The sequence below is a fragment of the Ahaetulla prasina genome, chromosome 2 (genome assembly GCF_028640845.1).
Source record: "Ahaetulla prasina isolate Xishuangbanna chromosome 2, ASM2864084v1, whole genome shotgun sequence".
In the NCBI taxonomy this organism is placed as follows: Eukaryota; Metazoa; Chordata; class Lepidosauria; order Squamata; family Colubridae; genus Ahaetulla; species Ahaetulla prasina.
Window position 1 is genome coordinate 254,289,396 of NC_080540.1, and position 26,369 is coordinate 254,315,764.

The window sequence follows — 26,369 nt, forward strand, 5'->3', positions numbered from 1 at the left end:
GGAGAGAAAAAGAGGGATATACATGTTTAGTACAAAGAGCTGATGTGCTGAGCCCTTGTTTCTGGAAGTATGAATCTAAGATCATAAATAACATGCTTGGTTTAGCTTAACATAACAACCTCATTTTTTTCAGCTTTAACAAGATTGGTTATAGTTCTGATGGGTCACTTTAAATGTTTTTATTTAAGTGGTTTCTCTCTTTTCTCTAGTTAGAACCTTGATATTTCTGTCCCCATAAACTGCACCAAATAATGTAACAATTTTAGCCTAACTTCAGAATTTCTCATAAGTTATTCAGGCCTCTGACATTCCCTTGTCTTAGGCCGTTGGAAGGAAAATAGAAAGGAGACCTCAGAAATGTAACAAGGAAAATAAATGAATGTTCAGAAAGGGCATAAGTGGGTCCATTCACAGCTAGATAAGAATCATAAACACACACACAAAATTATTAGGAATCCAGCTAAATTCAAATACAGGAAGAAAAAAAATGCATAGATTTTTTTCCCTATTTTTTTCAAAGATCGATAGAGCTTTCTCTAAGACAGTTTACAAGTCATTTTAAACAGTTGGTTTAAATGGACATAGAATACTCAGTCATGAAATTATACCAATTATACTTTCCACTGATTATACTTTTTAAATCCCAGTTATATATAATATTGAACACAATAGTAACTGTTGCTTCGGCTCTTGATGTGGCCTAAACTCAAGGTGGCAGGGCTTATTGCCAAAAAGTGGATAGATTCACATCACATGAAGTGGGAATGAGATGTTGAAGGAATTATGGGATGTCTACTTTTATTATTGTTTTGATAGTTCATCAGCTGTCCATTTTTAGAAAACATGGTGGAATGTATGTGGCTTTAGGGGTCATCTAAAGAGACCATCGTGTCCTGCCACTCAGTGTTGCTCATCTGTGATGTAAACATGAAATGCAGAAGTGTTGGGAAGAACTTACGTATTGGGAGCTGTATCTGAACTGAGAAAAGGGAAAGGTTAATAGGATTAAATAAAAAAGGATATTGTAATTGGGCATAGTTGATCTCCAAAGAAATTCTTTTATGTCTTTTAAGTAAGTTTAACTTCCTCCCATCCCAAATTCGAACAAGAATGTAATAGAAAAATACTCACTGGTGGTTGGCCAAAATCCGTACTTCTAGTTTTGATTCTTTTTGCCACATGTTGTTTGAATGGCATGTTGATTAAATGGACCACTGAACTGTTCCATTTGTGCCAACATCAAAGACGTATCTTCATTTACTTGCTAAGTGCAGCATCAGGTCTGTACTGAGTTGGATGAGTTGCTAATAGAATGGGACAGCTATTCTTTGATTCCTTTAAATATGCTGGCATCTAACACTGGAATGTGCACAGAAAGATACAAGCCTTTTGGTGTTGCAGCTCCTTTCTCACAATTGTACTCAAAGCATTCATAAATAGAATAGAACTTTCTACCTAACAGAAACAAAAAGGAATTCAATAATTTGAATCATGTGTCACAATATACAACTTTTATTAAAACTTCAGTTTAACAAACTCAATTTAATGGTTTTGGATAGAACTATGTTTAAGTTAACCCCTGTTTACTGGGTGTGCCTGTTAAATCAAGGGTTGTTCCCGTAAGCTGAGGTTAGTACATATTAGGCCATTTACTTCAATAACATAATTGAAGCAGGTACATATATTGGCAAAAATAACATAAATTTGGATTTTTTTAAAAAAAATTGCCTTCCACCAAAATGGTCCACCATTTTGAAGTCCTACTATATATTATGGAATATTACGTAATAAGAAAGTTTTTAAAAAAATAATCTAAAAATTATGCTCACATAAGAAAATAAAATCCTGATTACAGAGGGAAAAACAATCGAGTCATTGCATACTTCTAAAAAAAGTCTTATGTATTTTACTTTGCAATAAGCAGTTCCAAATCAAGCCTTTTTATGACTAAGTTAATTGTAAACGTGGGCGTGAGCCTACAAAAAATGGCAATTTTCATTTTAGGCGACTCCTACAATGGCTTGGCTCTGTGCCACAAATGATGGCAACCACAGTTGATGGCAAAGAGGTCTCATTTTCTTTACTCGATGAGGATGCTAAAGTAGAACAAATGAGTGCCTTATGGCTGTCATGCCAAGGAAGTCTGCTGTTGCTATTTTGATTCCGCCCCCCATCCATTTTTACATATACATATTAAAGCGACTTTGTCTACAGGTATAAATGGGCAAACCTGCCTACAGTTTCCTATGTGCTGCACTCATTAGCCAAACTTTTCTCCTCTAAAGAACCTTTGCCAAAAGGTTAAATGGAATGCATACAGCTGCAAATGTTATGAATATTTATGATGGTGTGAGACGGAGATTTTGCATCCATGAATAATAAAGGTTTTTTTCCCCTCAAGTAGAGATAACGAGATGGGGACAAAACGGTGATGTTGCAAAGTGTGGAAACCCCACTGAGAACAGCAGGGGCAGCCCAATTCTTCCCACCCTTTCCTGCTTGAACTGAAATCAAAAAGTAGGACAGAACATAGAGATTTTTTAAAAGTAAAGCTTCATAGCAAAGGGGGGCTTTATCTACTGTGCATGTCACCATCCCCTCCTGTGCACTTCATTTGCAAAAGCTTGGGGACTGGGGTATATGTCAATGATAAAGTCACCTTCCAGTTTGGAACACAAGATCTTATTTGTAAAATTCTCAGGGTAGCCGTTACATATTAAGCAGAGGCTGAAGGAGCTGCTTTGCATTCTCTTCAGGAGCAATTGACGGGAAAGTCTTTACAACAGCATCAAATTTAAGATCCATTGACTGTGCAGCTTTAAAACAGTCTGGTTTGCTTTGGAAGAAAAGCAGAGCAAGCAAGCCAATCCTATTTATTCCAGAAACGGGCAGGTAGATAATACTAAAGCGATGTGCAAGTTCTTTTTCAAAACACCCTTACTTAAACTACATCTTTAGGTATTTTAAAACCAAGAATATCACACATGAAAGAAACTTCAATTTTCTGAGCAAATTTTGAAACCAAGAAACTCCTCCCACAGTTAGTCATGCTAGCATGAGAATGTCTATGGAGATTCTCAATCGTTCAGGTCACTGTTGTTTTCAAGAGGCAACTGGACTTTCTGGTTTTTCTTTAAAGATGTTTCGCTTCTCATCCAAGAAGCTTCTTCAGCTCTGACTAGATGGTGGGGAATGGAAGGATTTACACTCCTCGCAGACATCTGGTCATTTGCATTATTTTAGCAAGTCATTAAAAGAATTTAGCCACCTGGAAGATATCTCTGAAGTCAGAGTCACAGTTCCAACAAGGTTCTACACCCATTTGCACAACTCAGGTGTCCCTGATGACACAAATAAACCCTCAAGTGGCCTTAATGACTCTAAAAAAATGCAAATGACCAGCTGTCTGCAAGGAGTATAAATCCTTCCATTCCTCCCCCTAATTCTTGTTTCTATTTTAGTTCTCCCTTCTCTGTTAAAATATCCTTATATCTCACAATATTTTTCATGTTAATCATATCTGGATATGTCAAAGCTTCTATTGTTGAAAGTCACATTGGTATCTTCATATAATGTCTTTCTTTCACTCTTTCCCATGTTGTTGGCAAACCATTCCTTTGTAATGTCTCTGAAAATACCCATGTATCCTATTTCTCCATACCAAAGAAAAGTGTGCCACCCTTGTTGCAAATCATGTCCTTACAAAGTCAATATTCTCGTATTTCTCAATAAAATCCATTCTTTAACCCAGGTTAACGTCATTGCTTGCTAGTATAGTTCCCTATTTGGTAGTCCAAACCCGCCTCTAGTTCTACAATCTTGAAGCAGTTTAAGTTTAATTCTTGCTTTTTTCCCTTGCCATACATATTTCCACATCATTTTGTTCAAATTTTCAAAATATTTTTTCTCCAACTTTATCAGTATTGTTTGAAAAACAAAAACAGGATTCTTGGTAGCATATTCATTTTAATTAACGCTATTCTTTCCATTAGTGATAATTGCAGATTTTTCTATTTCTCCAAGTCTATTTCAATTTGATTTCTCAGTTTGTAATAGTTATCTTCCTTCATCATTATATACCTTGAAGTTAATTGAATACCCAAATATTTCACTTTCTTCACTATTTGAATGTCTAACTTCTCCATTAGTTGCTTTTTTTGTTTTTCTCTCATATTTTTAACTATGATTTTTGTCTTGTCTTTATTAATTTTCAATCCCGCAACTTCTCCATATTCCTCTATTTGCTCAATTAACTTTGGACCTGTTTCTATTGGTTCTTCCATGATAAACACTAAATCATCCACAAAGGCTTGTAGTTTGTATTCTTCTTTTTTGATTTTCATTCCTTTTATTTTTTTATCTTGTCTTATCTTTCTGTTTAAAATTTCTAATGTCAATATGAATAGCAATGGAGATAATGGACATCCTTGTCTAGTTCCTTTTCTAATATCTACTTTTTCTGTCATTTCGCCATTCACAATCACCTTTGCCGATTGGCCTTTATATATAGTTTTAACCATATTTATAAACCTATCCCCGAAGTCCATCGTTTGCAATTGTGTAGTCATAAATTGCCAGTTCACATTATCAAACGCTTTCTGTGCATCCAAAAATAACAATGCCATTTGCTTTTCTGGATGTGCTTCATAGTATTCCAATGTGTCCAATATAATTCACTATTATCCCTAATCTGTCTTTTAGGTAAAAAACCATTCTGATCCAGTTGTATAAATGCATTTAATAGTTTCTTCAATTTTTCAGCCATAATTGATGCAAAAATTTTGTAATCTGCATTTAATAATAATATTGGTCTATAGTTCTTTATTTGTTGTAAATCCGATTATTCTTTTGTTATAAGAGTTATATATGCTTCCATCCATGAATTTGGAATTTTGGCTTTTAATAATATATCATTAAATACTTGTAACATTACATTGCTTAATACATCTTGCAACATTTTGTATAGTTCTGCTGGCAATCCATCTGGTCCTGGTGTTTTACCATTCTTTTGTTTCTTAATTCCCTCTATCAAGTCTATCATTGATATTCGTTCTTCCAACTACTTTTTTTAAATTCTTTTGGAATTTTAGGTATTTTAGCTTTTTCTAAGTATTGTTTTATCTTTCCTTCTGCCACCATCTGTTGCTGGTATAAACTTTTATAATATTTCTCAATTCTTTTTTTCTTTTCCTCATTTTGATAGCATATTCTTTCATCTTGATCTAATAATTGATTTATCATTTTTTTCTTTTTCCTTTTTCATCTTATATGCCAACCATTGTCCTGGCTTGTTCGCATTTTCAAAAAAAAAATTGCTTCATTGATTTTTTTTTATTTGCCAATTCTTCATTTTCCATTAAGTTTAATTTATGTTTTTACAAATCCATCAAATTTTTAATTTTTTTATTTTGTGGCTGCTTCTATAGTTCTTCCTCTGGATTCTTATATTCCTTTTCCACCTTCGTTTGTTTTTGTCTGTTCTGTTTATTTTGTTTTCCTAAATATGACATTGTTAATCCTCTAATATATGCTTTACTAGGATCCCATACATTTTGCAGTGATGTATCCTCTTTTCTATTTTCTTTAAAGAAGAAAGTAAATTCTTTTTCCATATATTGTAGAAAGTCCTTTTCATTTAGTAAGTTTTGATTTAATGTCCATCTCATTTTTTTTCTCTTCCCCTCCATATCATTGTTATTGGATTGTGGTCTGCCCATGTACTTGCTTCTATTTCAATCTTACATATCTTGGAAATTAATTCTGTTGACATCCACATCTAATCTATTCTTGACCATGACATGTGCCTGTTTGAGTAGAATGCATACTGCTTTTCTTTCAAATTTATTTTTCTCCATGCATCTTGCAAGCTTAACTCATCTGTCATTGTATAAAATGCTCTAGGTAAAGTCTTTCTTAATTTTTTATTCATTTTTGTAGATTTGTAGTCTAACTCATTATTATCAATCACATTGAAGTCTCCTATTATGCATATATCTTCATATTCTAATATTTTCCTGTGTAATTTTGCATAAAATTCTTCTTGATTTTCATTTGGAGCATATATCCCCACTAGCATTACTACACCGCTATTGCCGGAAGAGAAGATATAGCCTTGTATCTGCTCCCTCCCCTCTCTTCTTTTGCTGTTCTCTCTCAAGTAGCATTTTTTAAAGTCAGGGAATAATTTTTTTTAAAAAAGGAATCTTATTTCCAAGACGGCAATTTGTTCTCACCCAGATGTTTCACCTCACTTTCTTCTTTTCTCGTTCCATGTGGCCACCTCAGCTTATGACACTCCTGGCTGTCTTTCCAGCCGCTGAGTCAGAGGCTATTTGCCAGTACTTCAGGGAATTTGCAATTTCCCTATTCGTACTAGCCTGTGCCTCCGTTCTTCACCATCCCTACGAGACAGCTATGACCCCGAAGGACCCCCAAATGGATGTTATATCAGCACTATCTTTAGAGCGCCGAAATTTCATGCTGTGTCACGGCAGTGGTGGCCATGCCCCCTCAAAAGGAAAATATTTTCATTGTCAACATCCCACACTATTTCTTTGCTAACAATTTATTATTTATTTATTGACCACTGAGCTCCAATAGATTTGCTGGTGCTATTGTACTACTGCTTCAAACAATATAGTGTTTTCATGGCCATGGCAGGTAGAAGAAGCAACTAATAAGTCTTGGGTAATAAACAAACAAGTGTGAAACATGATTGCATTTTACTGCATCTTAGGTTTCTGTTAAACACAATTTAGGATGATGAATCACTGGTGACAGCTATTACTTTTACCACTTAAACAATTTTCTCTTCATTATTTGCCATTAAAGTAATTTTCCAAAGAGCAAATTACGTGTTTGCATGTTTATTTTTAAAAGTATTCTCTGTGCTGATGAGACTTCACAGTAAGCATTTGCTTTCTTCCTGACTTTGTGTTCCACAAAAGATTACTGGAAGGAAGGGTCCTTCTGCAAATCATACATTGCCAAGACAAAGTTCAACTAAATGAAATTATAATTTCATTTGAATTCCAGGATGTGAATTATTGCTTAATGGCAATGCTTTAGCACATGTTGTTTCTGTGAGGTGAGTTAGGCTGAAACAGTGTGACTGACTCAAAGAAGCTCACTTTTAGTTAATACCTCATAAGTCATTCTCCCCAGCCCATGAGCCCAATCAACCTTTTCTTTTTCTGGCCTAACTACTTTGTTTCTTGTTTTTGAGTGCTAGATTATGCCATCTTTATTCAGTTTAATTATTCCCAGAAATTAACCTTGTTTCAATCTTCTCTCACCATTTTACTTGAGGAAAACAATAAAAAATATATTGAAATCATTATCCAACAGCACAGGTATGCAGTAGTGCAATAACAATTATATCCTTCTTCCTCCTCCTCCCTTTTATAAAAAAGTGTTTTAAACTATGAGCTATGTCTAAGAAACAGTCGACTAATGCATAGCATATATCCATTTCAATTTTTTCTATGATAATTTACAGCAACAAATTATTGTATACCATTGGTTAAGCATTATATTATACCCAAATGTCCTTGCCTATTGAATCATACGTTTCATACATTCATTTTCCAGATTCAATTTCAAAACTTTATAACCCTTGACAATAATATATTCATCATTAACACACAATACAATTTCAATTCAATTTTTTACAGATTTAGATCCATGAGTTTTTGTCTAAATTAAGTTTTTTCTTCAGTTGTAAATATGTCAGCCAGTGACATATATGTCCTTCTGATTCCAACCCCTGAAATTTTATTTATTTTATTTATTTATTTAATTTTGTCATAACAATATACACAAGCATAAAAAGCATAACACAAAAGATTATATAATATATAAACATATATATGAGAAGAAACAAGGTAGTATAAGCATATATAAATATAGGGGAAGAAACAATAGGACAGGAACGGTAGGAACATTTGTGCTCTTATGCACGCCCCTTAGAGTCCTCTTAGGAATGTGGTGAGGTCAACAGTGGATAGATTTTTAATAAAACTTTTGGGGTTATGAGAAGAGACCACAAAGTCAGGTAATGCATTCCAAGCATAGATAATTCTGTTACAGAAATCGTGTTTTCTGCAATCTAAACTGGTGCGGTTGACATTAAGTTTAAATCTGTTGGTAGCTCTTGTGTTATTGTAGTTGAAACTGAAGTAGTCATTGGCAGGAAGGACATTATAACGGATGATTCTATGAGCTAAACCCAGGTCCTGTCGAAGGCGACGAAGTTCCAAGTTTTCTAGACCCAGGATATCAAGTCTGGTGGAATAAGGTATTTTATTGGTTATGGAGGAGTGGAGAACTCTTCTCGTAAAATACCTTTGGACACGCTCAACTGTATTGATATCAGATATATGGTATGGGTTCCAGACAGGCGAGCAGTAATCAAGAATTGGCCTAGCAAAAGTTTTATATGCTCTGGTCAGTAGCGTGGTGTTTTTGGAAAAGAAGCTACGTAGAATTAAGTTAACAACTTTTAGAGCCTTTTTTGCTATATAGTTGCAGTGGGCTTTGGCACTTAGATCGTTAGATATAAAAACTCCAAGGTCTTTGACTGGGTGGGGGTCATCTGTGAGGTAATGTCCATCAAGCATGTACTTAGTGATTGGGTTCTTTCTTCCAATATGTAGGACTGAGCATTTGCTGGTTGAGATTCGTAGTTGCCAAATTTTAGACCAAGCGGTTAGATGATCAAGGTCTTTTTGAATTGTAGATGTATTGTCAGTGGTGTTAAAAAGTTTGACATCATCAGCAAAGAGAACACAGTCACTTGAGATGTGATCACAAAGATCATTTATGAATACTATAAAGAGAGTTGGTCCAAGAACGCTACCTTGAGGAACACCACTCTTGACAGGAACAGGATTTGATATAGCACTACCAACCTTAACCACTTGTTGTCTGTTCGACAGAAAAGCAGATATCCAGTTGTGTAAGGGTCCTGAAATGCCATAGGATTTTAATTTTAGGAGAAGTTTATCATGTACTACTGAGTCAAAAGCTATACAGAAGTCTATGTATATTGCATCTATTGTTTTGCCTAGATCAAGATTTGTAGTCCATAGGTTTTTACAGTGGAGAAGTTGTAAATTGCATGATAATTTTTTTCTGAAGCCAAATTGTTTATTTGAGAGTAAGTTGTGTAATTCTAAGTGCAAGGTAATGGATTGGTTGATGATGGATTCCATTACTTTGCAGGCGACGCAGCATAGGAGATTGGTCTATAATTTTCAACTAAGCTGGGGTCGCCTTTTTTGAAAATTGGAATTACTGTGGCTAGTGACCAGAGATTGGGAAGGGAACTGGTTGTGAAAGTTTTATTAAAGATTATACTTAGGGGTTCTGCTAAATTACTAGAAAGTTTTTTTAAGAAGTAGGCACAAAGTCCATCAAAAATTAGTTTCACCTTGATTAAAAGATATTATTTCATCATAATTTCATCATAAGTTCGGTGTCACCATCATTTCTTTTCTGAAGAAACCTTTCTGAGGTAACAATCAAGAGGTACCTTAAGGAGAGCCTTATTTTATATTCATTCCAAATCCTTAGAATAGCATGCCTAACAAATGTTTCTTAAAGTCAGTATTCATTTTAATCTTGTCACACCATAGGTAGGTGTGCCATCCAATTCTTATCTCATGACTGTCCAGTTCAAGTAATCTCTTATTTCTAAGAGTCACACATTCTTTCATCCAAACCTCACCAAGTCCATGCTTCCACCATTTGGCTTTTATAAATGGCTTTGTGCTGACTTCATTTAATTTTCCTTCAAAGCAATCCATGCTTTTCTGATTGATTTCAATTTTAGAGCTTTTAATGGCTTTCAAATTTGGGGGGTCTGATTCATTCTGACTTAACTGTATTCATAGCCAATATTTGTGTGTTTAAAATTGAAAAGCAGCATTAGACACATTTGAAATAAACTAAGATTTTCTCTAAATTGCTTTAGACACTTATCATCATGTTCTGAGAGCAAAGGCGGGAAAGTATTGCTGTCCCCAGTAGTTTCCAGGGACAGATGCCAAAGGGTTGAGGTTGCAGCTCTAAAAATAAAGTAAAAATAAAGAGAAGTATATCATCCTCTGGCTATAAATGTTTATATTCTGCAATTTCCATCAGATTGATGGCTGACCTTGTTTTCTGCTGCAGTCTGTCCCGTAATTGTGGTTTCACCTTAATTCTGTACTGTCATATTACATGAATCTTCCACCAACCTCATCTGTTGTGGAGCACAGTTGGGAGGCTAAAACCACTTGTGCCTCATGGCACTCCAGAAACACTCATCACAAGACAAACCACTTTCAAAGATATTCTGTCAAGTAGCATCTTTGAAAATCTCTTCAGTGGATTTGGAAAATATATATGTTCAGAAATACATGTATTGGCTGAAGTGCAACTATCATTCAGATCTGAATGAAGGAGGAATGATTTCTGAAGAAGCTTCTTGGATGAAAAGTGAAATGTTGTTTTTTTAAAAAAAAAACAAAGTTCAGTGGTCTTTTTGGAAAAAAAAGTTTTGGAAATATCATTCAGACCAGATTTTAAGTTACTTAAGAACTCTGCTTCAACTCCTTACTGTAAAGTGAATGTTTAGTGCCATTTCATACTTTCATACTTGAAAGGCTGGAAATTTTTAAAAGTTTGCATTTCATTAACTTTCATTTCATTATTGAACTCAAGAGGAAGGAAAGGTAAGATATAATTGGCATATACCTATCTTATGGCAAGCCTTTGTTTTGTACAGAATGATGGATTGGGCTAAAACATTACATCTGGGAATTACAGGGAGAACCATTCATAGTGGCAAGAGTGCTACCCACCCTATAACTTAGTGGAAATTCCCTGCAGCCTTAGATCACATGGTAGAGAGTAAAAGGACTCAAGATTAAACAGAAGATAGAAAACTGAGAACATAAAAGGGAATTGTGTTTGAAATGTATATGGAGATAAATGGATAGGGAAGGAAATCTCCATCAATAACTTCAAATCCAAGATGGTGGAAAGTTTGGAATTGGGTAACACTTTTCCTTGACTTTGAAATTTTAAAAGCTAGATGTTACAATTTTCAGGGAGAACAAAAATAATCTAATAATTCAAGTTGAAATGTAAGTAGAAAAATAAAAGTTTACTTTAGCAAGGCTTTGAAAATTCCTCCTGACCTAGCTAAGGCAAATTTTAGGCCAATCATCTTTAGATGGATAAGACACCAAAAGCTGCTTTAACATCATGCATTGATAGGAAGCCTTGCACTAATGCAGCAGATGAGTAGGTGCCATTATGTTAGTAACAATCACTGCCTGATAGTATACCTGAACACATCATTTGGAGAAGGAAGTGCCTTTTTGAATCTATTCTTTAAAGCAGTGAAGCTGCAGCCACCTAAATGGAGTTGCTTCAAAGCTTTCCTTCTCAAGGTCTTCTGAGCAGAGAACTGAATGCCCAGATATCTTGGGGAGGGGGGGGGGCTCAAAGCAGCCATATGTCTGTTCCCAAATTTTGAAGAACCAATGTAGAGAGATTTTATTTGTTTCTTTGTAAAATTTATTGTCCACCCATCTTAACACCAAGGTATTTTTGTTGGATGCTTCATTCCCAAGTAAAGCAATGTGCTTAAATGATTTGCCCAGTCCATCACATAGTCAGAACTTTGCAAAGACAGCGTAATGTCGGTTTGAGAACTTTTGCTTGGTGCCCAGTTCCAAAGGCCTGGGATGGAGTAGATTTTCTGGATCCTTTGCAGCTGAATTCAGACCAGATTATAGTACTGAGATGGCATTAGTCACTCCTATGCATGATGTCTGGAAGGCTTAATAAAGGGTTGGGGATGGTCCTAGCCCTTCTGGATTTCTCAGTAGTTTAAGTATCATTTACCATGATGTCCTTCTGGACTGGTTTAGAAAATTGGGAATGGAAAGTGTAATGTTTCAGTTGTTTTCATCTTTTATCTGTTTTCTATCTTCAGTTGGTGTTGGGGAAGGAGAGAAGAGATTTAGGCTTGTCTTATGTGAGATGCCTCAGGGCTTGGTTTTTCTCACCAAACATCTACATGAAACCATTGTGTGATGTCATCCAGTGGTTGTAATACTGGTAATATTGAATTGCACATTTCTAATCCCCGGCTGGATAAGTGGTGCTATTTAGGTGCTTACCTGGTGTCAGGTGCTTACTTAGGCTGTAAATGTCTGGATGAGGATGGACCAGCTGCCATTTAATCCTAACAAGACAGAGTGGCTTTAGGATTTGTGGTCCCCTGGATTTTGAGAATTGCCAGTTTTAACTCTTGACAGAATAGTATTTCATGGACCAGAATTGGTAGGCAATTTGAGAGCCCACATGGATACAGGTCTTTCTGGCCATTGCACAAATTTATCTTATGTGCCCATTGCACCTAATCCTAGACTGGGAGTCTTTATTCATGGTCACTTATGTCCTAGTCACTTCCCATTAGTCATATGATTTAGCCAGTGATGAAATGTAAAATTTGTTATTACCAGTTCTGTGAGCATGGCTTGGTGTGTGTGGGGAGGGGTTTAATGTGACTGGGTGGGCGTGGCCTTTTTTTAACTTTTAAAAAATTAAACCTCATCGGCTGATGAGGTTGTAAAAAATGCTTTTGAAAGGTTCTGATGATCCCAGTTGAGTTGCCTGATTGTCAGAGGCTTTTGTTTTCTTTAAAAAAAATTTTTTTTTGCTTTTAAAAGAAAAAAAAGCTTCTGACGATCAGGCAACTCAATTGGGATCATCAGAGCCTTTTAAAAGCATTTTTTTCTACCAAAGACTCTGATGATCAGGCAACTTTGACTGAAGAGATTGCAGAAAAAATGCTTTTTCCCCCAGTTGAGACGCGTGATCATCAGAGGCTTTTTTTTTTTACTTTTAAAAGCATTTTTTGGCCAAAGAAAAAATGCTTTTAAAAGTAAAAAAAACCCTCTGATGATCATGTGGCTCAGCTGGGCATGGGGTGGGGGGAAGGAATTTTTGCTACCGGTTCTCCGAACCACCTGCCACCATTGCTACCGGATCGGGTGATCTGGTCTGAACCGGGAGCATTTCACCCCTGGATTTAGCCTCCAGACACTTTAACATCTTTGTTGCTTTTTTCTGCTTTCCGGGGTCTGAATTGCTGACACAAAGAACCAGATGTTAACTTTGATGACCAACCCTCCCTTTCAGAATACTTGATGAAGTGCTGCTTTACCGTCTCTTTCTCTCACTTGTTTCTCTCATAAGAATTTGTTTAGACGAGGTCACTAGGGTGAAGGAAAAGAATGGGTGGGGAGTATACTCTGATTTATTTATTGAATAATGGATATAGGGTAGTTGCTTAATAGCAGAACACTGGAAATACTACATGAAAATGCTTTTTATTATTTATTTATTTATTTAAATTTAGATTGCTGTCTATTTGCACATGGCGACTCAAGGTGGCTTACATGAATATAAAAACATCACATATATAAAATAAAACTAATAGAAGAAAAGAATCAAATATTAAATTAATAAAATAATACCCCCCCACAACCCAATGACAACACAGCACACAAGCCATTTAATGGGCTCCATCCTGCTTTGGGTTCCCCAGGCCCTCTAGTAGAACCAGGTCTTCAGCACTTTCCTAAAGAGTGGTAGAGTCAGTGCCAGGCTAATCTCTGTGGGAATGATGTTCCAGAGAGAGGGAGCCACCACGGAGAAGGCCCTTCTTCTGGCTCCCACCAGGTGTATCTCCCTAGGGGATGGGACCCACAACATTCCTTGCTTCCCTGCTCTAGTGGGTTGGGTAGTTATACATTACTTGTATAAGAGTGATAAGCATAAATTTCCCAGGTTATTTCTAAAATAACATAACATAACATAACATAACATAACATAACATAACATAACATAACATAACATAACATAACATAACATAACAACATAACATAACATAACATAACATAACATAACATAACATAACATCAGAGTTGGAAGGGACCTTGGAGGCCTTCTAGTCCAACCCCCTGCCCAGGCAGGAAACCCTAAACCATCTCAGTCAGATGGTTATCCAACATTTTCTTAAAAATTTCCAGTGTTGGAGCATTCACAACTTCTGAAGGCAAGTCGTTCCACTTATTAATTGTTCTAACTGTCAGGAAATTTCTCCTTAGTTCTAAGTTGCTTCTTTCTTTGATCAGTTTCCACCCATTGCTTCTTGTTCTACCCTCAGGTACTTTGGAGAACAGCCCGACTCCCTCTTCTTTGTGGCAGCCCCTGAGATATTGGAACACAGCTATCATGTCTCCCCTAGTCCTTCTTTTTGTTAAACTAGACATACCCAGTTCCTGCAACCGTTCTTCATATATTTTAGCCTCCAGTCCCCTAATCATCTTTGTTGCTCTTCTCTGCACTCTTTCTAGAGTCTCAACATCTTTTTTACATCGTGGCGACCAAAACTGGATGCAATATTCCAAGTGTGGCCTTACCAAGGCATTATAAAGTGGTACTAGCACTTCACGTGATCTTGATTCTATCCCTCTGTTTATGCAGCCCAGAACTGTGTTGGCTTTTTTAACAGCTGCTGCACACTGCTGGCTCATATCTAGATGGTTATCCACTAGGACTCCAAGATCCCTCTCACAGGTACTACTATTGAGCAAGGTACCACATATACGGTACTGGTGCATTTTGTTTTTTTGGCCTAAATGTAGAACCTTACTTTTTTCACTGTTGAATTTCATTTTGTTACATAATGTTACATAAGAAACAAATATACAGTTCTAGAAGAAGCTAATTTGCTAATGACTCATAAGAATACACCTTCTAACTCAGGAAAATCAAATGCTCAGGAATGATGGCGTCTACAATCTTTCTAAAACTTTACTTTTTAAATAATCTATAAATTAGCTTACTCTTTTTTCCATATTTTGCTATATTTTATTATTATACTGATTTTAATAAACTTTGTAATATATTTCATCAATGAATTAACTGCTCAAGTTTATTGATTTTATGGACATAATAAATCTTTTGAAAATGTATTGCAGTGAGAGCCTTGAAGCTATTTTTGGTGACACTTTGCAAGGCCTATTCCTCCAAATCAGTGTTTCTGAATCTCACTCACTTTAAGATGTGTGGACTTCAGCTCCCAGAATTCCCCCAGCCAGCATATTGATGAGCTACTCATCTTGCTATTTTCATCTCTTTCTCAGAAAAACTGAAGCAGCTATAGTTATTTTGATAGTCTATGGTTTATTTTCTATAATCAAATCAAACTTGATGTTGGAGTCTGTTCAATTTTTCTTCAGATCTATTAGGCAAATGTAAGCTGACAGATAAAGATTTTTCTTTTTCTTTTTTTTTCTAAAAATGATCAGAATTAAGAAGTTATGTGTAATACAAATTAAGAAGTGAAAAAATAAAAAGCACAAGAAGGCAAATAAATGGATAAACAAGCCCTTCCTCCAAGACGGTGACTTCCCATCCTCATCATGATGTAGAAACCAATTTATAGAAGGATAAAACTTCCCCCAGGACTCCGCCAACTTCCTGACCTTCAAACCTTTCGCCGCGAGCTGAAGACATATCTATTTATTCACGCAGGACTAGCGTAGGAGTTTAGTTTTAAATTGGGTTTTTACTGTTTTAATTATATTTTAATTTGGGCCAATTTAATAAGTTTTTTAAATATTATTTTTATCTTGTATTTATTCTTGTTCTGTTTTATCTGGCTGTAAACCGCCCTGAGTCCTTCGGGAGAAGGGCGGTATAAAAATCTAATTAAATAAATAAAATAAATAAAAGACATACATTTCTGAAATTTTGTTTTTTCTGAAAAAATAGTAGTGCTTAGCTTTTTTTAAAAAAGCTGGAGGACTGCGGAAATTTTTTAAATTTATTTTTAAATTTGTTTGCTGCCCATGTTAATGTTATTCGTACATTATTCTCTCATGGTTCAGATAGCCTTTTCTGGGATTATGGTGGAGTGAATAATGGTATTCCACATTGTATGAGATGGCACATAATAATTCTAATAGACTACTGATGGTGTAAAGCAGGGGTCCCCAACCCACAGGCTGTAGCCCTCTGCTGGGCTGCGGCCTGTTTGAAACTGGCCCACACAAGAGGCGGGAGAATATGCATGTGCATGCAGTGCCAATCATACAAGCAGCGGGTGCACCTGCCACTCACACAAAACCATCCCTTCTCTCCCTCTGTGCCAGGTCACCAATCCATAATGGTTGGGGGCCTCTGCTGTAAAGTACACTACCATTTGCAATTTGGAGTGGCACTACAACTAGTTGTTAATAACTAAAGCAACTTTTTTCTCACTCTCTGATACTTGTCCTTATTTTGTGTCCCACTGAGTCCTAAATGATAGGACCCATTTAAAGTTAGGGAAATTGCCCCAACAAAGCATTTGCCTGTAGATTTTTTTAATCATTTCAAGGTGACAAGTGACATGTGTTGCAATATCACTTTGATAAAGCGAAATAAATATTGCAAAGCTTTTTTTTTGCTTCTATACTGGAGTGCAATGGCATCATGCAAGTACAAAAACACAGAGCTTGACTTGTGATTTCACAATGCACGTTTTGTAATTTTCAAACTATAATTAGGAACAGGCACCTATATCTTCATTTAAACAATAATTCTGTTTGGGGTTAAGTGGAGGAGGAATAATAATCAAACTCTTACCCTTTTAAGCTTCTTCTGATCCGTATTTTCTATTACAGCATGCCTACTGAGATTGTCCAATCACTTTCTTGTTCATATTACTAATGACAGGTAAAATCAGGACTTGAGATTGAGAACATTCTCCCCCTGCCATTGTTCTGGCAGATCTACTGTATTTCTACTGTTTTCTTATTTCTGCACTCTCTGTAGCGTTCTTCTTTGCCAGATATCTGGAATTATTTAACATATTCATGATGGTCCATGCTGACTATCTCATATCTTTAATAATTACTTGGCATCATGTTCTCTTAATTTGGATTAAATTGCTTCAACTTTTTGTTAAATTCTGCTAACAACTGGTATGAAGCATTTGCACATCCTTTTAGATCTTGTGTGATGGTTGTGACTAGGTATCAATTGGTTGCACTACTATTAAATCAGCTGCTTATAATAGACTGCCTGACACAAGGGCTGAAACCCAACATGTTACTTTTGTTTCCTAAATTACTTAGCGGGTTAAATTTGGGATTACATTTACAAAGTCCCACATTTAGATCCTGTAATGTATTTGAAATTTTGGAGGGAAATTTGGGCGGGAAAATACACGTTGCTGATTGGCTGGTGCCTCATCCAAATACTATATAAAGAGAGGTGTTTGCCTATTGTCTTTTGCTGGGTTTCACAATAAACTAAAGAGCTGTTGTCACTTGCATCGTCTCCTGCCTCTTCATTGCCCAAACCTAACATTGGCGATGAGGATGGGATACTGAAGGCAGTGAGACTAGGAAAGAGCTGAAGGAGCAACTTAGTTTCAAACCCAGCCAGTTATCAAGGACGGATACATAGCAATGTCTAGCTATACGCCGCCAGCGCCATTCAACCCAGCTAAAGAAAAATGGGGGTCATACATGGCTCGCTTTGAGTGTTTTCTCGAAGCAAACGAACTGCAAGGAGTGTCGGATAATCGAAAGCGTGCTTACTTCCTGGGCCACTGCAGACCAGAAGTCTTCGATACCGCCGAATCGCTGTCGGAACCAACGCCGGTTCAGTTGGTACCGTGGCCAGTGCTCCAGACAATGCTACGAGCACACTACGTGGCGGTGCCATCGAAGTTCGTGCAACGTTTTGAACTGAGGCAAAGAGTTCAGCGAGAGGGCGAGACAATCAGCGTGTACATGGCTGCATTAAGAAAAGCCGCAACCCACTGTGAGTACAGGGACTTGGAGGACACTCTATTAGAACAACTCATTTGTGGGGTCAGGGACATCCGACTACAGAGGCGGCTGCTTTCGAAAAGCAACCTAACCCTAGCGATAGCCCTAGATGAGGCCAGGGCGCACGAGATGTCCACCAAAGCAGCGGAAACCTTACAGAAGCCGAACATGCCTAATTCCTCAGCGAAACGATGCCGATTCACAGCGAGGAAATCCAGGCAGAGTGGGAAGAAGAAGAAGAGGAAGAGGTTTTCCACACCGGGAGGCCAGAAAGAGGCGACCGTGACTCTGTGTGGACTTGGGGCAGGGCTGAGGCTAAGGCATTTGAAGGCGTTAAAAGACTTTTGTCCAGCGACAGCCTTTTAATTCAGTATAATGGGACATTGCCGTTAGTATTGGTTTGCGATGCATCGCCCTATGGGGTAGGAGCTGTCCTCCGCCACAAGTTACCGAACGGTTCGGAGGCCCCTATCGCATATTTTTCCTGCACGATGTCGGCAACAGAAAGGAACTATAGCCAACTAGACCGGGAAGCGCTTGCCATAGTCTCTGGGGTAAAGAAATTCCACGAGTATCTGTTTGGGCAGTGATTTGAAATAGTCACAGACCACAGACCCTTATTGGGACTCTTGGCAGGGGACCGTCCAACACCAGTTGCATTATCGCTCAGGCTGACCTGTTGGACTATTTTCCTAGCATTTTATACTCATGAAAACCACAACAGCTGAGGCCGTAATAACAGTATTGCGGCGACTATTTGTGACATATGGGCTACCCGACACCATAGTGTCTGATAACAGCCCACAATTCACGGCCACCCAGTTTGAGGGGTACTTGGCCAGAGAGGGCATCCGACATGCCCTCTCGGCACCTTTCCACCTGGCGACGAACGGACTTGCAGAACGCTTCGTGCGCAGTGCCAAGGAAGCGTTATCCAGAATTAGCCCAGGAGATTGGCAAGCCAAAATCGACACCTTACTGGCAGTCCAACATAGAACACCCTGTGTGGCCACCGGCCGCAGCCCATCGGAATTATTAACGGGGAGAAGACTCCGGTGCCCCTTAGATCGGTTAAACCCAACATACTCCCCTGATGGGTACCAGAATACGGGGGACAAAACTAGAACAATGACCACGGGCGACCTGGTGTGGCACACAACTACAGTGAGGGTCCCGCTTGCTTAAAGGGAACCATTGTGGGAGTGACAGGCCCAAAATCATATGTAGTGGACATGGGGGATGGCCGAGTGTGGAAACGCCACATAGATCAATTACGAAAAAGAATACAAAACAATCCAGAGACCAAACAGCCAGACCCTGACTACCAAATATTTGAACCAACAGCTAGCTCAATCCCGAGGCGATCGGAGGACTTAGCTGAATCAGAAGTCCAGCGACGCCAACCGGTTCCTCCAGAGGACAGCAGGGACAACTCTGCCAATAATCCAGGGCCGGAGGGCCCAGAGGAGGAGCTGGGAGGAACAAACAGTCCCTCCGACCAGCTCGACTCCCTCCCAGGGAATAATTTGCACAGGTCAGAAAGAGTTAGGAGACGCCCTGTCTATCTGCGTGACTACGTGGAGAAATAACATGCAAATTTTATGCAAATAATGGGCTAAATGCGTTCTGGGAGGGGAAGAGTGTAATGTATTTGAAATTTTGGAGGGAAATTTGGGCGGGAAAATACACGTTGCTGATTGGCTGGTGCCTCATCCAAATACTATATAAAGAGAGGTGTTTGCCTGTTGTCTTTTGCTGGGTTTCACAATAAACTAAAGAGCTGTTGTCACTTGCATCGTCTCCTGCCTCTTCATTGCCCAAACCTAACAGATCCATTTCCAGCCACTCTCACCAGGTGCTTTGAAGTTTGTGATTTTTTCCGTAACCTAACCTATTTCAGAAGATTGTCACTGTGTGGGGGGAAAAAAAGGAAAGAATGTGCCACATTTCAGGAAAAGTAGGATGGAAGTAACAAACAAAAAAAAAAGGTAGATAAACTGTTTGCTCTATAGTATTTTGCTGAAAGCAAACTATGGATTTTCATACATAATTCTAGCCTGAGATTTAATCAAATAGTGAATTTTAACAGTCAACATAATGGCTAAATTGTTGTAAATCAAGAGCAATTAAATTAAGGAATTGTTTTTAGGCTACCTACCTTGACCCTTTGCCAAGATCTCAGCAGAAAAGCTCTTTGGGCCTAAGTGAAGTGTGTCAGGGGATATAGAGGCCCTTTAAAAAGAAAAGAATGACCTCTGACATCATTCACTGTGACATATTGTTCCTTGTGAGAGAATTAGTCTGAAAGAACCCTCCCATTAAAACTAACAAAAACACAAAGAGCATCCTCAGTTGTGTTTGTATATGTCCCATATGGGTATAAATGGAAGGTAAATGTGAAGATGGATATATGCGAATTGGCACGGATCTATGTTTGGTTTTGACATTCCTCATTGATATATATGTAATGCTAAGAAGGGGAATGGAAGACCTTAAATGACTTTCTGTCACCTGGATATGAGTTCTTCAGGAACTAATTAATAATTTTGTGATGGAAAACAGAGGGAATTGAAAAATGTGATTGTGCATGTTGTTTCTATAAATATATGTATGAAGTTAAGTTGTTTATTTTTGTCAGAGTTCTTATCCCAGGTAGGAATGTTTATTCTAGGAAAATTATTTTCCTCTATTTCAGTATTTCTCAAACTTGGCAATTTTAAGCTGTGTGGACTTGAACCCCCAGAATTTCCCAGCTGAGGTTGAAGTCCATACATCTTAAAGTAGTCAGGTATGAGAAACACTAATCTGAACCATTATACTTCACAATAGAATCGGAAAGAATATTGATGATGTAGAGAAATGATTTGATTTCAGGAAAGAATGAAAATTGTGAAGGTGAAACATTGAATGGAAATTTGTTATACCAGTATTTATTTCATTAATGCTCATAAAACTGTTCCACCCATGTGACAAATTATATACAGAAGTTGCAGAAATGAAGTGAGTGAAATGTAACATAGATCGAAAGAAACATCTATCAGTAGCGTTTGTACTAGCCTAGTTGATATGAACAGAAGTGAGACATTAAGCCCTAATCAAAAATGACTTTAAATCACAGCAATTTTACAGGCCCTTTTCATCCAGTGTGTATCCTAGCCATTAACATGTCTGAAGTAGTTCAAGATGAAAGAGCTCACATCAGTCTTGTTAACACATGCACATGTACTACTTCCTTAACTTACAGAGTTGTAAAGGCAAGAAATGCTATCTGTAAAGGTTGTGCAAAATGGTGGATTTGTTCTCCAAGAGATCCTTGGAAGATGGGGGTGGGGCATGAAAAATAGTATCCTTCTACAACACCTCAAAGCAGCTGCCCTTATCCTGCTTCTGAAAACAACCACACATTCTTTAAAGTTGTCGCAGATACCAAAGGTCCTTTCTGAGATCAAAGCCAAAGCACCACAAGGGATATTTCTATCTGTATGATGGATCCGCCTTTTAGTTAGTGCTATTTCAAATGGGGTAATAAAAACATTACACAAGTACCAGGTTTTGAATGTCTGGTTGGCTTTTGCAATTTTGACACTTCCATTACCTGACTTTCCTGCCCTTTGATCACAAACTCTTCTTTCAGCATAACTGGTGAGGAAGACATGACCTGATCAGGGGAAGAAAAACCTTTTCTTGTTATGTACGCCTCACCTACTGAATGAGCTTAGGGAGGGTTGTGTTTGATGTAGTAAAGGATCCATGGAGCAGTTGCTTAAAAATAGAATAACGAAATGAGTTCAGCACAGTTTGCCCTGGGGGTCTGACATGACCTGGCTTCATGAAGTTCCACACAGAGAATGGCTTTTATTTTATTTTTAGGGCACTCTATCCAGGGTTAGCAATGATAGTGAAACAGTAGGAGATAGTTTGTCTTGATGGCTGGCACTTATGCTGGAAAAGAATGGAACAGCATATTTAAACTGTCAGACCTTAATTGTTTCATTAGGCAGTGGTACCTCCCTCAGAAAAGGAGCAAGCGAGCCACTGAAAGAATGAATGATGATCAGCAATTCTGAGAGGACACAGAGGCACTGCAAGCTTCTCTCTCTCTCTCTCTCTCTCTCTCTCTCTCCCCCTCTTTCTCTCTCTCTCTCTTTCTTTCCCTCCATCCCTCTTTCTACCTCTTCCTCTCCTTAATTCACCACTCTGGCTGGTGCTTTTACTTTTTCTTTTTAATTGCAATTGTTATAAAAAAAATCTGCATTTTGATCCGATAGCATAGATCTAGCTAATAGTAAACAGATCTAAACCACCAAATGCTCTGGGCCAACTTTCAAATATATTATCCTGTGTTTGAAAGGAAAAGAGCTGAGGTTCTTATTTCTACTCTTAACAGAACTGATTTTTTTTATTTTGAGGCTTCAAGTAGTTTTGCATATAATAGTTTTGAAATACCATTTTTTTGATATTAACATCTCTATATTATGAAATAAGATCCTCAGGGCATAGATTAAGTTCCAGTAAGCTTTGGATATGGTGTGGAAAGTAATTCCCATGTATCCTTCAAAACTATAATACATAGGAGCTTGTTAATTTAATATTCAACCTGGCCTTTTCAAAAACCGGGGCTTCTTTTTAAAAATTCCTTAAATCAACCCCAGAAGTATAATTAATTGTGCCTTTACAAATGCATCCAAGATCTTAAAATCTTTTTTAAAAAATCCTGATAAGGTACAATAAAGACTCTTTCATCATTCAAGGTTGGTAGATTTGCATTCGTGACCACCCAAGGCTCTTTTCCAAGCCATGCGTCAAATGAACTTTGCTCATGTTAGTGCAGACAAACAATTACAAGGAAATTGAATTCACTATTCTGTTGATTTGATTGTTACAACATCAAGATGTTTGAAATAGGCAATAACTCCCTCTAAGATATGGTAGACCAGAGGTCTTCAAACTTGGTAGCTTTAAGACTTGTGGACTTCAACCCCCAGAATTCTCCAGCCAGCTATGCTAGCTGGAGAAATTCTGGGAGTTGAAGTTGATAAGTCTTAAAGCTGCCAAGTTTGAAGATCTCTGTGGTAGACATTCAAGCCTGGCCAAATGTTTCCAGAATTTTCATAAGTTGTGCTTTTTCTTCTTCTTTTCTTTGCAAAATGTGGGCTCTCCTTTTAGTACTCACATCTTTGTGGGCTTAAGAAGAAACTAAGAAGCCGTATGGAATCTTTCTTTGGTTTATTCCCATCTACCATGTGAAAGAAAGGTTCCCAACATACATTTATGTCCTTTTAGGGACTTAATGGCTCTTTGTGCAAAGCCCTACTAATGTTTTGTCAAGAAGCAAAACAGAAAAGTTTTCTTTCAGTTTAAGCTCAGGTAGGAGTGTGTGTGTGTGTGTGTGTATTTCAACTGTATTTATCCTCTATGAAGAGGTAGCGGGTTTTTTTGGGGGTTTTTTTGGTATTTCTTTTCCTCGGGTATAAACACTGTGTGTGATTAATAGGTTCTTCAAGAAAAAACTTGCTTGAAGTGGGCAGCTACAAATGGGAGCATTTCTCACAGGTGTCCTTTATACTTCTGGAGTGGGAGGAAGGCTGCCAGCCATAGGCGGGTGAAGGCGCTCAAGCAGAGCAGAGAGCTTTTGTGCTTCTGCAGATGGGGATGTTGAGTAATTTCAATTTATCTGCTTTAAGGGGTGTTGTTTAAGCAGGTTAATGCAGTTCATCTTCTGGCTCAGGCTTACCTTCATGCTAATGACTTTCAGCCAAGGCAATGCGTTTCCTCAAAGCATTTGTGACCAGATTACATGAATTGCAGCTTTGTTTTCCCCTCATTTTCGTCATTTTAGTATAACATGGTAGTTTAGCTTATTGAACCCTCAGGAGAAATTTACAGTTCTGTCTAGTACAGGCCTGTAAATACAAGTGCCAGGCTTGTTCCTGCAGAAGCATCCAAAACTGCTCATGTGCCAGGATGTTCCTTGTGGCTACAGTACCATTGGACAGCAGCCAGTGAGTTGGTCTCTTAAGCATGACTAGACTTCATTGGATTTATTAAAATGTTTTGGTGGAAGCTTAGAAGGGGAAAGGTCCCAAACTCTGATATTCTAGAGGCTTTTGAGCCCTATGGAGCCAGAGTTACCATCATAAGTAAATAAATATTATTATCTTGTAATAAGGGAATAAACAGCTGTTTCCCGGGCAGAAGGATATCAAGAACAATCAGCCTTATTTTCCTTTGTTATTGAAAAATTAGGTGGACTCAGAGGATTCAACCATTTTAGAATAACACTAATATTTGTTGAAAACTCTGAACCATATTCCTCTAATTTAGTAGGTGAAGGAAGTGGCAAACTTTCTCAGGGAATTCCTTTTGATGAGATTTGAGAAATATGAGTGTGAGCCAAGAAGACCAACATCAAATATCTTCTAATAAGTAATTGTGTCATAGCCAAGCTAAATGTTCTTGCCTCAGTGATTTCATCTGCATCAATGGAATAATAATAATACTTTATTCCATTAATCTCCTCCCAAATCAATGTTTTCCCAATTTTAACATGTCTGGAACTCAACTCCCAGAATTCTGGAAGTTGAAGTTTACATAACTTAATTTGCCATGGATGAGAAACACTGGTTTTAAAGGTTCGGATGGGAATCAAATTGTGAAAATATTGTTAATAGCTCTTATTAATATAATTCCAACCCCATTTGGTACAAAAGTTTAAAAGTAGCCTATGTTACTGAGTTCCTTTTACCTTGACTGCGGTGCCAACAATCATCATGCTATGATGCTATGACTGCAATTTTGGGAAGGAAATTGTCAGGAGTGACTCCTCTTAAAAATGTAAAAAGGTGATTCCTGAGGACTCCCAGCCCTTCACAGCGTCCCCAATCTGTCAAGAAAGTTAGATTAGGTCTTGGCCTTTACAATCATAATATAAAACATCTATCTTTTTTCCTACATTCTACATCTTGGGATTTCTGGAATGCTCCAATATCTCTTGAGAAACTGCACAAAAATAGTTTGGCTCCTGAAACACTACTAATTCATTCAGTCTGAGCAATACTCCTGTTGACTATATGGTGACACTCTTGTTGTTTTCTTGGCAGCAATATTGAAGTGCCTTTCCCCCCCCCCCCCAAATTCTAGGTTAATTTACATCTAAGTAATTCCCTAGTGGTCTCCCAACCAATTCTAATCAGTTCCAGTACCATTTAGTTTTTTCAAAATCAGTCATGGTCTTTTACATTCTGACACCTGCTGTAGACCAGTATTTCTCAACCTTGACAACTTGACAACATGCTAGCTAGGGAATTCTGGGAGTTGAAGTTTACACATCTTAAAATTGCCAAGGCTTAAAAACAGTCACTTAATACTTTAAAAATTAGTATTAGATTGATGATTAACAAAAGAATTAATATAATAAAACATTCACAAGGATTTTTAGCTAACCTGAAGCAGTCTAACCTTAACTTTATGGAAAAATGCACAACATCTGGTGGTTTAAAACTTTATATTGTAAAGATCCTGAATTCTAACTATGGCAAAAAGACTGTGCACAGAATTATGGACTATAAGCAGTTTCCAAATAAGTTAAATATAAATCTTATTGTTTAGACACAAATCTATTTTTGATACTGTTGCATACTCAAACCAAATAAAGTTGATTTTCTTAAAGTGATGTAGAGTTGATAGTAAGATCCTCTAGTAAGTTTAGATAGTAAGTTTAGGAAGATTTTATGGGATAAAAACCTGATGGTTAATGACATTTCTGCTATGTGTGGAATATTAGTGGTGGGCTTTATCAAAAGAACTCACTTACCGTATATACTCGAGTATAAGCCGAGTTTTTCAGCACGTTTTTTGTGCTGAAAAACGTCCCCTCGGCTTATACTCGGGTCTATACGGCTTATACTCGAGTTTTTTTTTTTTTTAAGCCCCTCGGCTTATACTCGAGTATATACGGCTTATACTCGAGTTTTTTTTTTTCTTCTTTTTTTCACATTTTACCGGACGGCGCGAGGAAGCCCTGCCGGTGCAGTGAGAGGGCGGGGCGGGGGAGCCGCCAGCCTTCTCAGCTGAGGGAGGGAGGGTTTCCCCAACCGGTAGGTGCCTCATTTCCCACCCTCGGCTTATACTCGAGTCCCCAGTTTACCCCAGTTTTTGGGGTAAAATTGGGGACCTCGGCTTATACTCGGATCGGCTTATATTCGAGTATATACGGTATATTCTTTCCACAACTAGAAAAATAAATAAAATAAATAAAATATTTCAATACTTTGACTGGCAGGGAAGTGATAGATTGCATTTTCTGCTACTGTATATTTGTCTCCTATTCATGACTATTTTGTAAAATAAACAATTCTACTTACCTTTGACAAATAACCCATCACCACCACTTGGAAAAAAAGTGAATTCAAGTTGATAACTTTCATGTAATGTCAGTGTAGATTTATTTTAAGAAAGATATCTTCATTTAGAGTTGGCTGG

At 37.6% G+C, this 26,369-nt stretch overlaps 1 long non-coding RNA gene across 1 annotated transcript; it reads right to left on the reverse strand.

Moving 5' to 3' along the window:
- Positions 1–561: 561 nt before the first annotated feature.
- On the reverse strand, positions 562–26,369 carry LOC131191300 (uncharacterized). The gene is made up of 3 exons (XR_009153462.1): positions 26,252–26,369; positions 1,132–1,455; positions 562–979 (listed from the first exon to the last, which is right to left on the reverse strand). It is a non-coding gene; the product is annotated as an uncharacterized LOC131191300 (long non-coding RNA).